The 13235-nt window shown below is 44.7% G+C and overlaps 1 protein-coding gene across 3 annotated transcripts in view; it reads left to right on the top strand.

Annotated features, from left to right (window-relative positions):
- The first annotated feature begins 13080 nt into the window (after window positions 1–13080).
- SGCD (sarcoglycan delta) overlaps window positions 13081–13235 on the top strand; it is a 301761-nt gene continuing 301606 nt past the window's right edge. For 2 of the 3 annotated variants that reach the window (XM_086852006.1, XM_086851997.1), the window contains exon 1: window positions 13086–13232. The gene's annotated coding sequence lies outside the window, so the exon portion shown is untranslated. Of the gene's footprint in view, window positions 13233–13235 lie in introns of all 3 variants that reach the window. The other variant, XM_086852001.1, reaches the window with a different exon arrangement.

Genomic DNA, 13235 nt, shown 5'->3' with positions numbered 1-13235 from the left:
AGTCCAGGGCCGCTCCATCTGATGTCTGATATCACTGATAACCTACAAACGACGCGCTTGGGATCTCTGATTGTGCATGTCCAATCACTTAGTTAATTAAGGGAGATGCAGCTCATGGCATCCCTACTATCTCTGCAATCTCTTATTCCTCCAGCCTCTTTCCAGGCATACTGTTTAGGGTTTGTGGCACTCCCTCTTCTTCATGGAACATGTGCATTTGCTGGGCCAGATCTGCAGTTAGCAAGAGCAGCAGAATGTAAAGGGCAGTCTCTTGAGTCTTGTTATCTTCTTATGCACAGTAATAGCACAGTCTGCATGCCATTCATGATTTTTATTTAATAGAGTTTCCTGGTGTGTATTTTAGGATTCATTTAAAAATACATCAGTGATGAGCAGGGTAGGAAGAAGAAACTGAGCCAAAAATTCTCTCTAAACTCAGACCAATAACTGTCTTCTCCTGCCTGCAGCTGACATTTAGGAGTATTCTTAAATCACTTTAAGTGATTTTTAAAAATCACTTCCAGAAAAAGGAGTCTGAGGGAGAGACTATGGGTGGATTGCCTGATGTCAGCATGAGTAGGGTGAAGAAACTGGGTCCTAAGTTAATGTTGAATTAATGTTGATAAGTGATTAGAGGGAAACTGGAAATGGCAGACTGTGTGTGGAATATCTCAGCATTGCTTATGGCACTATTTTAATGATGAAAAATCCAGGTTTCTATATATAGACCTGACTTATTCCTTGGGATTTTAACTGGGGCTCTTTCAGGATTCTATGGACTGTGGCAGGGACCACCCTGCTGACCACAGCTGGGCAGGGAGCACTTCACCACCTTTTCTATTTGATGTCTCTATTTGGCAGGTCCAAGACTGGGACAGACCCATTTCTCCTAGTCTCAAATTAATTCTTTATCCATGAGACTATTCTTTATCCTGCTGTACTGTCTGGAATTGATAAATTATTGCTGTAGGTGACAAATACTTTCTTCTTCTTCCTCCCTACTGCTTAGCCCTCATTCGTAGTGCTGTCCTTCTTGACTTCAATAGTTGGGTTAAAGCCCATACAAAAACCCCAGTCATAGTGAAATGTCAGCACGCAAAACCAGTCCAAAATGCCTGGATTGCTGATACGACATGCTGCACATTCATCCATCTCCCTCTGAAATCAATAAGGCTCTCAGCAGAGCCTTCTAAGGGGTCCCAGCAGAGCCTTCACTTTAAGTTTTCTGCTCTGATCCATGGTTTTGGCCAAACATCCTGAGGTGCTGCCTGAGCTGCTGCTGAGGCTGCTCAAGGAAGGGGATGCCAGGGCTGGTTCAGCCCATCAGGTCCAACAAGCCCAGCTCAGGAGATATTTTAAATGTCATGAATATTTAAAATGAGCAAAAATCTAGCCCTCGGGCATCCTGCTTTTCCAAATTGTGAGTGCAGCGACCAAATACAGACACAGATAGTTTACATAATTAAAATTAAACCTTCTTTTCCATTTTCCTCCTCTTCCTTTTCCAGCAGCACCCCATTTAATGCCTGTGGCAAGATTCATCACCTGGAGGCTGTTTTTTATGAGATTTGACAAAGATCATTTAGGAGTCAATATTTTGCCAAAAGCTAAGTGATAAGTCTAGTGACTTGCATATAATTACTCCTTTTCTTTTATGTCTTCCTTTTTTCCCCCTCCTCTTTTCATTGGGGCTTTGAGTTACTGACAGCAGAGCAAATGAGCTATGCTCAGGAGGTATAAAGGCTTCAGGTCTGTACTTTGCTCACTGCCTCAGCTTCATTTTGCATGATTTCTGAATAGCAGCAGGAGCACGGAGAAGCCGTCATGTCTTTATGTGCAAAACTCGCAGCTCTCCACTGAATTCCTTGAGGTTTCCTTGTTATTTGATGAGGTGTAGGTAACAGTGGTTCCAGCAGGACAAAATGAGCTGGTTCAAAGGAGCAGGGTATGGAATGGACAAGGGGAATGAGGCTTTCAGATACCTTTAGGCTCCTTCAAATAACCTGGGCTGGATTTTGTTACAAAGGTGAATTTTGGTGCAAAGACATTTTTGCCTTTATGAATGGACCTTACACAGAAACCAGCATAAAAATCCTCTTGGCAGCTGGCTCCCTTTCTAAATATGATCACCCTTCAGCCCATAAAATAACAGCTCTAGCTTTGTACCAATGTAGTTAAAAGAGCAGATTTATCTGGGGCCCTAAATCAGCAGCTGATGTGCAGCAGTGGCTGTGTGCTGCCAGACTCGTGCACAAATGCCCCAAGTCACAGTTGTTCCATCCTGGTACAGCTCTTTCTGAGATTTTGCAAAGAAATTTGTATTGAAGATTTTTGGCTTTGTTTGTCTGATTGCCTGACAAGTACAAGTGAGGCTTAAAAAGTGAGGATTTTTAAGCAGGTCACATGTGAAGGAGTAGTAAAAGGAACTGGAAACTGTGACTGGCTCTGGGTCAGGCACCTGGTCCCATCAAAGCCAAATTTACCTGTGAAACCTACCAAAAGGGAGCAAATTTAGTCCTGTCTCCCTGGGAGTGAAAAGCTGCCTTGTGACTGACTTAATGCTCTCAGGGTGGTATGAAATGTGTCCATATTGATTTCAAAGAGACAGAAGCATTTCCTAAGACTCAAGGCTGGTTAGTTCGCAATCATTTTGTGTTAAATAATTCAGAAGCTGATGCAAAAGTAAATTAGTAAGTAGTCTAAACAACACGGTTTTGTGGCAAACTTTATCAAAGAGACCTAATTTTTACTCTCTGATTATATTACAAGTCTTGCTGACAAAAAAAATCGTACAAATTTAGTGCATTTAGACTTTGTGAGGTGTTTGACTTGGCAGTGAATGGCATGCTGATTAAACATTAGCACCATTCAGTAACATTAGAATATGCATTAAATGGATAACGAAGTGCCAGGCAGAGCTCAAGGAGTAGCTGTCGATGAGGAATCAGGACTAAATGGACCTGTGGTTTCTGGGGCACATTAGGGTTAAGTAACAAAGCTCTCTGTTGTTTGTATCAGTGGTCTACAGCAAAAATGATGACAAATTTTTGCTAAGCACTAAGAGCTAAAGGATGGCAGGCAGTGAAGAGGAAAGGAAGCTGGCACTGGGGAAGGTGAACTTGGTAAAGGGGATGGGGAATGCATCAGGCTCATGTTGGTGTGTGCAAGGGCACAGCCCTGCAGGCTGGAGCACGGGGAGCGCTCATGGGATGAAGGGAGCAGTGATCCAAGAAGCCTCTGCACATCGATCCTGCTGCGATGGCCTGACAAAGGGGATTTATGTGGCCTTTAAATATATAAACAAGGGAGTACTGAATAACAGGGAAAGAGGTGATTTTACTTTTATTGCAGTGCCGCTAAAACCAGGTCTCAAGTAGCAAAATTGCACAAAATTGAGTCAAAACTTTGTAAGGATATGAAAAAGTTGGAAAGCGGGTAGGAAAGAAAGGCTAAAATTATTTGAGGATATGAGGAAATGTTTTACAATAGGAAGCCTGAAAGGTTCAGTGTGTTTCATAGACCAAAAAATGGTCTGAGGTGATCTTTTTCTCTTGTGCATGAGTCTGTTCTGGGAAGAAAATAACTGTCCAAAAAGGAGAGAAAAATAAAAGAAGAGCCCATATCTAAAAGCTGAAACAGATATTATTTAATAAGTTGTGGGCTTGGTGAGGATTTTTTGTGGTTTGTTTTATTTTAACTGAGAAGTTATTTTAGTCATTAGAGCACATAATCAAGAGAGCAAAATAAGAGAATTCTTTGCTTTTTCATGGCTCCTTAGTAAGACTTGCTGCCGTTCTCCTCTATTGACTTGTTTGGGACTTGCAGTTCTGTTGGATTAGAAATAGCTGAGTAAAATACACTGGTCTGTTACAAGGTCAAAGGAGGATCTAATGAGTCTTCCTGGTGTTCAACTTGTTGACACTAACTGGGGATGAACACAATGATATTAAAAACAGCCTGACCCGATCTCAAAAGGAAAAGCTCTCCCACTGTTATTAGCTTCCTCGTGTGTGACAGTTGTTGTTCATACATTTTTAATGTTTTAATCTGGAAAGCTCATTGACATTTTGTTCCGAAACACACGGTGCTGCTCCGCAAAGGAGGACATTTGTTCCTGCAGCTGCACCATCTGGGCAGGAGAGCACCAGGGCTGCCCCAGAGTGCTCTGCCCTGCCCTGCAGAGGCTTGCCAGGGTTCCTCAGGTGCTGGAACTGCTCCACTGCCATCCACATGCTTTGTGTTGGATTAATATTGAGGCTGTCTTGGGTGGTTCCAGCACGGCTGGGGTTCTGCTCTCTGCTCAGAAGGATCCACAGCAACAGGCAATGGTTTGATAGAAGGAAGAGATTTATGATGCAAACCTGATTCCAGCATCAAGCCTTAAAGATTTGGAGGCAAAAGGAACAACTGCAGTTATGAAATGTGTCAAGAAGTGTTTCCCATCAGAAAGCAGCGGATGAACTCAGCAGAGCTTGTGCCAGCTGTGTCTGTATCTTACCCATGCTGCAATGCTCTGTGTCTGATATTAAAACTGACCTTGTGCTGTGCCTGTTCTCAGGAGTGAATGTCTCCCTGCTCTTCAGCTGTTACCCATCCTGAACATAATGCTTTCTGTGAAAAAAAAACAACCAAACAAAAAAACTCAAACAAAAACAACCCCAACAACAACAACAAAAAACAACCAAAAATAAACAACCCAACAAACTTTTGGATACAAATTCTGCAGTGATCTCACCCCCAAATCCCTGCCAGGCAGGAATTGCTGCCCTTTCTCTTCCCCAGGCAGAGACCGAGAAAAGTTTTGTTTTAGATTGACCCAGCTCCAGTCTCAGCATAGGGGACTTGTTACAGATTTCCATTGTTCCATTCCTGCAGTGGCTTACCCATTTCTAGCAACTAAACCCCAAATGCATCCCATGTCACGTCGCTGGCAGTGTCACCAGGCGCTCCAAGGCCAGTGCCTCTGAGTGGGGGAGTGGTGCACAGAAGCCTCTAAATTCCAAAGCAGAACTATAAAGAGCTGTAATTGTACCCAGAGTAACTTCCCTGCTATAATTCTCAGCAGGAGAACAATTACATTGCAGCAGTATAACCAGACAGACATGCTGTAAATACAAAACATCCTTTGGAAATATATGCTCCACATTCTAAATACATTTAGAATTAAGGCAAACAACTCTTTTCCAATTGGGATTCAAGGCAGACATGCTGAGGGGTTTGGGATTTATTTTTTTTCCCCCCTTATGCTTCTACATTTTTGTTTAGCAGAGGGATAAAGGTGCTGTGTTAGTTGATATGAGGCTGGCATGCTCAGGCTGTTGTCAGAGAAATGGCAGGGGAGAGCTCAGCCTCACTCTCCCCACTGCAGCTGGTTACTTCTGTCCTCCTGAGATGAAGGTGAGTGAGAAGGGGGGGTTTGCTTGGTTTTTGGCAGCAGAGAGGACAAAGGCAGAAGCACAAAGCCAGATCTGCTGCCGGTTCTGGGATGCAGCAGCCGAAGGCTCAGCTGGTTCAATACCCTCAGCATGCTCTGGGCACTAGGGGAGGATAGAGGATCGCAGAGCTCGTGGGTCATGGGCACACTCCTGAGGAAAATGGGAATGCTGCAGGTCTGTCTGCCTGAGAGCCACAGCAGAACCCAGAGAAGCAGCTGGGTACAGAAAGGAAAGGACCCGTGGCTTGCTTTCTTTATAACTTTATTTGGTGGACAAACAAATATCAACTCAGGATTGATATTTGGGGCATGTTTCCCCAAACATTCAGGATTTGATTGATGGTCATTTTTAAGTGGTAGTATGTTGATCTGACAGGGGTTATTTTAAATTAGTGGGCTTGAAAGCTATTTCTGAACTCTGTTTAGAGAGCCTAAAACATATATAAATGCGATGTTTTAGTATTTTCATTCCTCTTTTGAGGGATTTATGCAGCATATGTTCCTACACTGCTCAAAGAACTAAAATTTGGCCATTTGCTGCTGCCTAGTCCATCCCCTCTTGGAGAAGGGTAACTTGGCAGACTGGGAGAGTTTTTTAGTTTCTACCATCCCAGTTCAACAGGAGAAGGGGCAGGGGGAAGCAAGGTCCTAAAGAAATGTGTCTGAAAATCTACGGAGTTCCCTGGGAACAGAGGTATCTTCTCTATATGTATTTTAAAAACCATTCTCCTGCAGTATGCTCAATATGTTGGCTTTATAAACCTACAGGAAGTTTTTAATTGGATACTTTGGGAGGGAAGATTATGTGGTTGTATCAGTCAGGGTATGGCTTGCAATGCTTTGTGCTGATTCTGCATGTGACTTATTTAATTATTCAAGTTATTGTGAGATATTACAACAACTTCTATAAGTGTCCACCCTATTTCTCCTGGTCAGTGGCCATTTTAGCATTGTCATTTTAGCACTGCCATTTTAGCATTTAGCACTGTCTTTAATAAGAGGGACAATGCTGTAGAATTTAAGGACAGTAGGGTGAGTTGAGGTTAGGACTGGTGTGTATCCACCACAAATGGAAGTATTGCCCAAGGCAGGAGATTAGGGCAGTGCTTTCTCCAAAGAGAGGAACAACAAATAGTTCACATTTTGAAAATAATAGTAATAATAATAATAATAATATAGGAGGGAGAGGGGAGGAAGGAATAAAAGAGAGATCTTCCAGAGACCACAAAGCCAAACCTAGCAGCACTTTATTCCAGCTCTCAAAAGTTTAGATGTGAAGCCCATAACAGAGAAATGCATGGCTGGAGGACCAGGACTATATCAAGCTCCTGGCACAGAGCAGGGGCTGTCCTAGAGATCTGTTTGCCACTGCAAGTTAAGGCTGTGAAGCAAAGAGGAACAGAGCTGATGTTTAACAGCCACTTTACACCACAAAGCTGCTTCTGCCTCCTATCTGAAAGCTTATATAGGGAACAAGTGGTAGGTTTCTCCATGCTGGAGGTCATTAACCTGAGTTTTCCCTACATATGCCCCTTTTCCATGCTCATTCTCTCTTGCTGTGAGAAAGTAAGGGAAGACAGGTTGGGGACAGAGCTTTAGAATTTGAATAATTGAATTTCCATTCCTATTTTCAGTGGAAACACTGGTTTGCATGTACCAGAGCAGGAGCTTCTAAAAGCACAATCACTCCGTGCACGTGCAAAAGTGCACAGAGATGTACACACACAGGTACGCACACCACAAATACAAACAAGCATCATTCTGCTGTGCACTTGTACAGCTCCTGGTCTGAAACTGAACATGAATTTTCCTGTGGATTTGTCTTCTTTGCACTGTTTTCATTGCAGTGATTTGATTTGCTTAGAGCAACAAACAACACATGGGGTAGGTAGGGAAATAAGCAATTGTCTTTATATGTTGCCTATATATATATACCATTAGCTGCACACAAAACATGACTCACCAGCAGCAGGTGTCCTGCTGTTATGTTCGGAAGATTAGTAATGATAGGGAGGGGGCTGCTCTCCCTATATGGCATCCTAGAGGGAACCTAAAAATAGCTCAGACTTGCAGCAAACTAAAAGTATTTGTGGGCTTTGAACGAAGTCTGCTTCTGAAGGTAAGAATCAGAGTTGATCTGTTTAATCTGCCATTCCTTTTTTTTTTTTTTTTTCTTTCTTTCCTCCCATTTCAAGCTTGCCTTGGCAGGGAGTTGAGAGTTATAAACAGTCGTTTTCTGTGTTTATAGAAACAGGGAGGGGATTGACCAGTTAGAAATCAGTGTAAGAGCATTTGCAGTCGAGGCAGAGGCAGCAGGGGAATGTGTCTCTGTTAGAAATAGTTGCCTTTTCCCCCCTCCCTTTTTCTCTTTCTCTCAGTTGTTAGAGAATCTGAATGGCATATGAGCAATCCCAGCATGTGACTCTGCTCCGAGGAGCAGGCGAGCTATTGCTGGTAGTTACTCCCACCATGAAACAAGTCCAGTAAGCAAAGTTGTCTGCAAAGTTATTGTAGTGGCAGAATTTGAGAAGAGAGGAGCTGTTTGTATTTCCAAGGCATGTGCAAATCAGGGTGCTCCATGGGAGGGTGGCTGAGGAGGTTTTCATTTTTTCAGCCTTGCTGCTAAATGTCTGTGTGCCTTCTATGCTCAGGCACATTGTGGGTAGACAACTGGCCAAAAGGAAAACTCCGCTTTTCAGAGGGAAACTATGAAGGATAACTGTATGTATATTATATTTACATGTGCATATCCACATCTGCACCTCTGCACAGAGATCCTGAGCTGCTGGGCTGCAGAAAAGCCCCCTGAGTTTTCCTTTGAGCTGCTGCCTCTGTGCAGCACAGAAATGGAGTTGTAAGGGCTGAGTCGCGCTGCTGAAAAATGAGGTACAAGGGCTGCTCGTTACACCAGAATAACCTCACAGGCTGTGATGGATTTCCCCTGACTTTTTCGAGTGGCATCACCAATATTGAAAACAAGCAACTTTGGTGTTGTGGAGAGGGGATAAAAACCTGGCAGCCCTGAGCAGGGGGTGTCTGAGGACAGCGCTGTGTCACACACAGGTGTGAGCTTGGGTGGAAATCCTCACCAAGAGCTGCCATGCCCTGACTTCGAGCCCCCAGGGGATAAGGATTTTCTCTGTGTGTCTCCTTCTATGCCCTCATTTAGTGCTGGTGCTGGCAGATGAGTTCCAGAGGGGTGAGCACGGCCAGGGGCCTGGCTGTGGTGTTGTGGGGTGGAGGTGGCACTTGGACCATGCTGGGGTCTCCCTGCCTGAGCTCCTGCAGTAGGTGTTGGAGACCATCAGTCATTCCCAGGATACCTGGCTGTTCCTTGAGTTAGTGCTGATTCCTGGCTAGACCAGCAGCTCCCTTGGCTGCTATGGGGAAGATGGCAGAAACAATCTAATTTTAGCTCCCCGATGTTGGGCCAACTTCTCCTGAAATCAGCATCAATGGCAAAACCAACATTAATTTGAGTGGGAAAAGGACAGAACCCAAATGAATATATGCTGGCCTTTGTAATTATCTTTATTAGCTGATAGGGAAGGAAGACCTAATTCACTCAGTGCATTTCCATGGCTGCCTGGCTGTGCTCCAGTGATGCACCAGCCTGTGAGCAGACGGGCTGGGAGAGCGGGGTGGGAGTGCTCTATTCCTGCACCAGGGGCTGTAATTCACTGTCATCCCCAAATGATTAAATCCTGCTTATTTCAAACTGGCAGGTAATGGGGCAACACCCACAAATATGGTGGGTAGGATTTAGCTCCAAGTGTTGAAAAACTTTTCCTATTGAGTCCAAAGTTCAAACTCCTGATCCCTGTGAGGAGAGCACGTAGGGTTTAGTCAGTGTTGAACATTGCATTTTTAGACTGGTAAGAAAATTGAAGAAAGCAGCTGAGAAGCACGAGAGGACAGGTCAGCTGGGCTAAGTGCTGAGGATGGACATAGACTAAAAACAAATCCTACTTGGCAGCACAGAGAGTCTGCTGGGGCTGGCAGTCTGAAGCCTTTGCACAAGAACTGTTTTCTTTTCCAGTAAACCAATGTATTGATGAGGATAAGCAGAAAGGATGGGTCTTGATGGAGCTCTGCAGGGCTTTTTACCACAATGCTTGGTTCAAATGGCCACAGTTGATGTTCATGTGGTTTTCTCTGCTGAGAAAACTGGATATGACAGAAGATAATATAATTTAGGGTTTTTTTTCTCTTTCTGAAAATGAATTGCTACATGAGATTTCATATGCTCACACTTTCATACTTATGGGGCATCCCAAAATTTCATTTCCATTGTGCCAGCTACTGTTTAGCACAGACTTAATTTTGCAACTTCTTTTAAATAAATTCTCTTGACAAAATAATATTATGGCATATTGAAGCAGAGCAGACATTTCAATAGGAGCATGCTGAAAGCATCCTTCCTGAAAGCACACACTATTCCTGCACGAGGGGCTGTAATTCACTGTCACACCCAAATGATTAAATCCTGCGTGTTTCAGGTAATGGGGCAACACCCACAAAAATTATGCATAGGATTTAGCTCCAGGTGCTTGCTGAAAAACTTTTCCTGTTGAGCTCCTATTTATATTTCCTATTGAGATATCCAGTGATATCTTGGTGATAGCTCAACAACTCAAGAAAGGCAGGCCCAAAATGCCACAGAAATGTTGTGTTGGTTCTGATCCTTCCATGGGTTCTCCAATGCCCTTGGATCTATTTGCTGTGAGAGGGTGCACAGATGATTTGCATTTGAGAGGTCTTTCTAGTTTGTTTATTCCTCTTAATTCTTTACAAGGACATCAAGATGCAAACTATGCCAGAGGAGCTCATAGGAAGGAGGCCACCACAGTGGATGCTGTCAATAATCCTCCTGCAAAGACTGGAGCAATTCCTTGGGCTGGTCTTTCTCTGGCCATCTGCTTAGCATTCCCTGGTGGTACTTGGGTTTGGATCTCCGGTTTGTTTGTCATTTCAGTCTCCCACTTTATTATTTCCAGAGCCAAGTGAACCGCTGCCAAAGCCAATGCAATGAGATTGCATTGTGAGCTTTGTGACATGGTATACTTTTCTTTTTATCTTGAAGCCTCAGCTCCTGGAATTAGTTGATTATGTTAGAATCCCAGCATTCATTTAAAAAAGGGGGGGAAAAAAGAGTGGATCTCTGCTCCTCAAGGACCAAGGAAAAAGCTTGAAAAAAAGGATCTCTGCAGACTTAGCAATCACAGGCCAAATGAAAAGAGGCTTTTTTTTTTTTTCTCCTCGACATCAGACTATTTTACAGACAATCATCCTATTTCTGAGTCTCTCACTCACAGTTTTTGAGTTCTGGGTGCTGGCAAACCTGAGTAGCAGCTGTTCCTTTTTAAAGGCAGGGAAAATAAGTAGAGTAATCTCTAAGAGGACCAGTTATTTTATCTTTGCCTGTGCTGCATTTCCCTCTGGCCCTGCAGCCCACTCCTGCCAGTGGTCAGCTCAGCACTGGGAACCCTTTGCAGCAGCTCCAAGAACCACTCATATCCCAGTAAGGCCCAGTGAGACGTGGAAGGACAAGAGTTTGCCTTAATCCAGGACTGTGATTCCCTTGAGGTCAGGTGCAGCAGCTGCTGCTGTCACTGACCCCATAACTTTAAATAATTTTAGCTATGGCTGTATGTGGCACATCTGAAATGTGATTAGGGCTTGCCCACTCCTGGGGCACACACTGTCACTCTCTCCCCAGCTTGGGGATATATTTGGGATAAACCTACCAGAGCTGGGAAGGGTCCATCATTTCTATTTCAGTTTGCCTCATGGACTGTTTTCCTACTTTTATCTTTCTGTGGGATAAGATAGGACACATAAGACTGATTTTAACAAAATATGTTTGTTAGTCTGGATTTTTCATCACTGTGGGCTGAGGCCTTAGGGAAACATATTTTTTTTACTGCTTTTTTTTCAGTAACTAAATGGAATTAGCATTCATTGCCATTGCTGGCCAACTGAATGCACTTGCAAATCAGTTGCAAGCAAAAGACAACACCGGTTATGAAGTACTAAAAAAGGGAAGTACTAAAATTAAAAGAATAACAGAAAATAAAATGAAGACCCATAAGTCAAATTTGTTGCTTGATAAACTAACTTGGTAAAATTTACAGTGCTTGATATGTGCCAGTTTTGCTGATGTGCTTTTGTTTTCTTTTGGTGTGTCAGTATGTCTTCAGATTTTTTTTTTTTAATCTGGAAAGATGAAAATTGTTTTTTGCATATACATTTTGCAGATAAAGTACAACAGGTGGAGGGAGTGCACGTGTAGAGGCTCTGGTGTAGGGTTATATGGTGTAGCCCCTGTTCTTTAGCTGGGAAATGATTTTACAGACCTTCAGTGAACCAAACCTTCACTGGAATTTTAAGGGAAGGGAGGGTCCCAGGCCCTTAGAGGGAAGAGCAACAAGTGGACATGTGATGGAAAATCCTCCTTAAACACAAGTTTAACCTGTCCTAGCAACCACTAGTCAGTAGCTACTGAGCTTATTGCAAACTCTTTCTACCTTGGTACTGAGCTCCAGAATAAAACGTGGAAGGAAAGTGCTCACTGCCATCTGCTAGAACCAAAGCATTTGCATATGGTTGCAAAACAACCAACTTTTTAGAGTACAAAAAAACCATTTCCACTCATTCCCTCTCCAACACATGGAACTCCAAGGGAAAACGAGCTGTGCTGCTGCTGGAGCCTTTGTACCACTGGGTGTCCGAGCCCCTGCTGCCACTGGGCTGCTGGGCACAGTCTGCTTGGCTAAAAAGGCTTTGGTAGGGAGAAGGATGGGGAAAAAGAAAAGGAGAAGGAGGTAAATAATCAATTTAAAAAAGGAGGGATGGAGAAAGCAGTGTCCACAGTAGGGCAGTGAAGCTGGTGAAGACTCTAGAGCACAAGTCTTATGAGGAGCTGGGAATGTTAAGCCTGGAAAAAAGGAGGCTTACAAGGGATGTTATCAATTTCTACAACTACCTGAAAGGAGGCTGTAGCCAGGTGGGGCTTTGCCTCCTCTCCCAAGGAACAAGCAGTAAGAGGAAAGAGCCTCAACTTGTGACAGGGCAGGTTTGATAGGATATAAGAAAAAAATTCTTCACAGAAAGGATTGTCAAGCACTGGAACAGATTGCCCGGGGAAGCGGTGGGGGCAGCATCTCTGGAGGTATTTAAGTGATGTGCAAATGTGGTACTTCGGGACTCGGCTTAGCCGTGGGCTTGGCAGTGCTGGGGATTGGATTTGATAGTCCTGATGTAAGGGTCTTTGTACACCTGTGATTCTGAGAAATGCAGGGGGAAATGGGGGAAGCGGCTGAAAAAGGGGATGGGTGCAGGAGGAAGAGAATGGGGGCAGGAAAGAGGGAAATGGGGCAGGAAAAAGGGAAAGGGGGCAGGAAAAACAGCGATGGGGAAATGGAAGGGAATGGCGAGAAGGGTAGAAATGAGGAAAGGGAAGACCAGCGGGGGTGAAGAGGGAGAAAAAGAAGAAAAGTGGGGCGAAAGAAAAAAGGCATACAGGGGAGAGGGGTAGGAAGGAAAAGCAGGCAGGCGGGAGGCGGCGGTGCCGCGGGCGGGCCGGGCCGGGCCGGGCCGGGCCGGGGCGGGCGCAGGGCCCGGGCCCGCCTCTCCGCGCCCCCCGCGGGCCGGGCCGCGGCCGCGTGTGGGGGGCGGCGCGGCTGCTGCGCCGCGGCTCGAGCAGCGCCGCGCCCCCGCTGCCGGAGCAGCCGCTCCGCCGCCGGCCCCGCGCTCCGCCGGCATGATCTCCTGAGGGGCCGAGCCCTCCCCCGCCCCGGTG

The sequence above is a fragment of the Cyanistes caeruleus genome, chromosome 15 (assembly GCF_971803275.1).
Source record: "Cyanistes caeruleus chromosome 15, bCyaCae1.hap1.1, whole genome shotgun sequence".
Taxonomy (NCBI): Eukaryota; Metazoa; Chordata; class Aves; order Passeriformes; family Paridae; genus Cyanistes; species Cyanistes caeruleus.
Note: the sequence above shows the minus strand (reverse complement) of the source record. Positions and strands in the feature narration are given on the sequence as shown.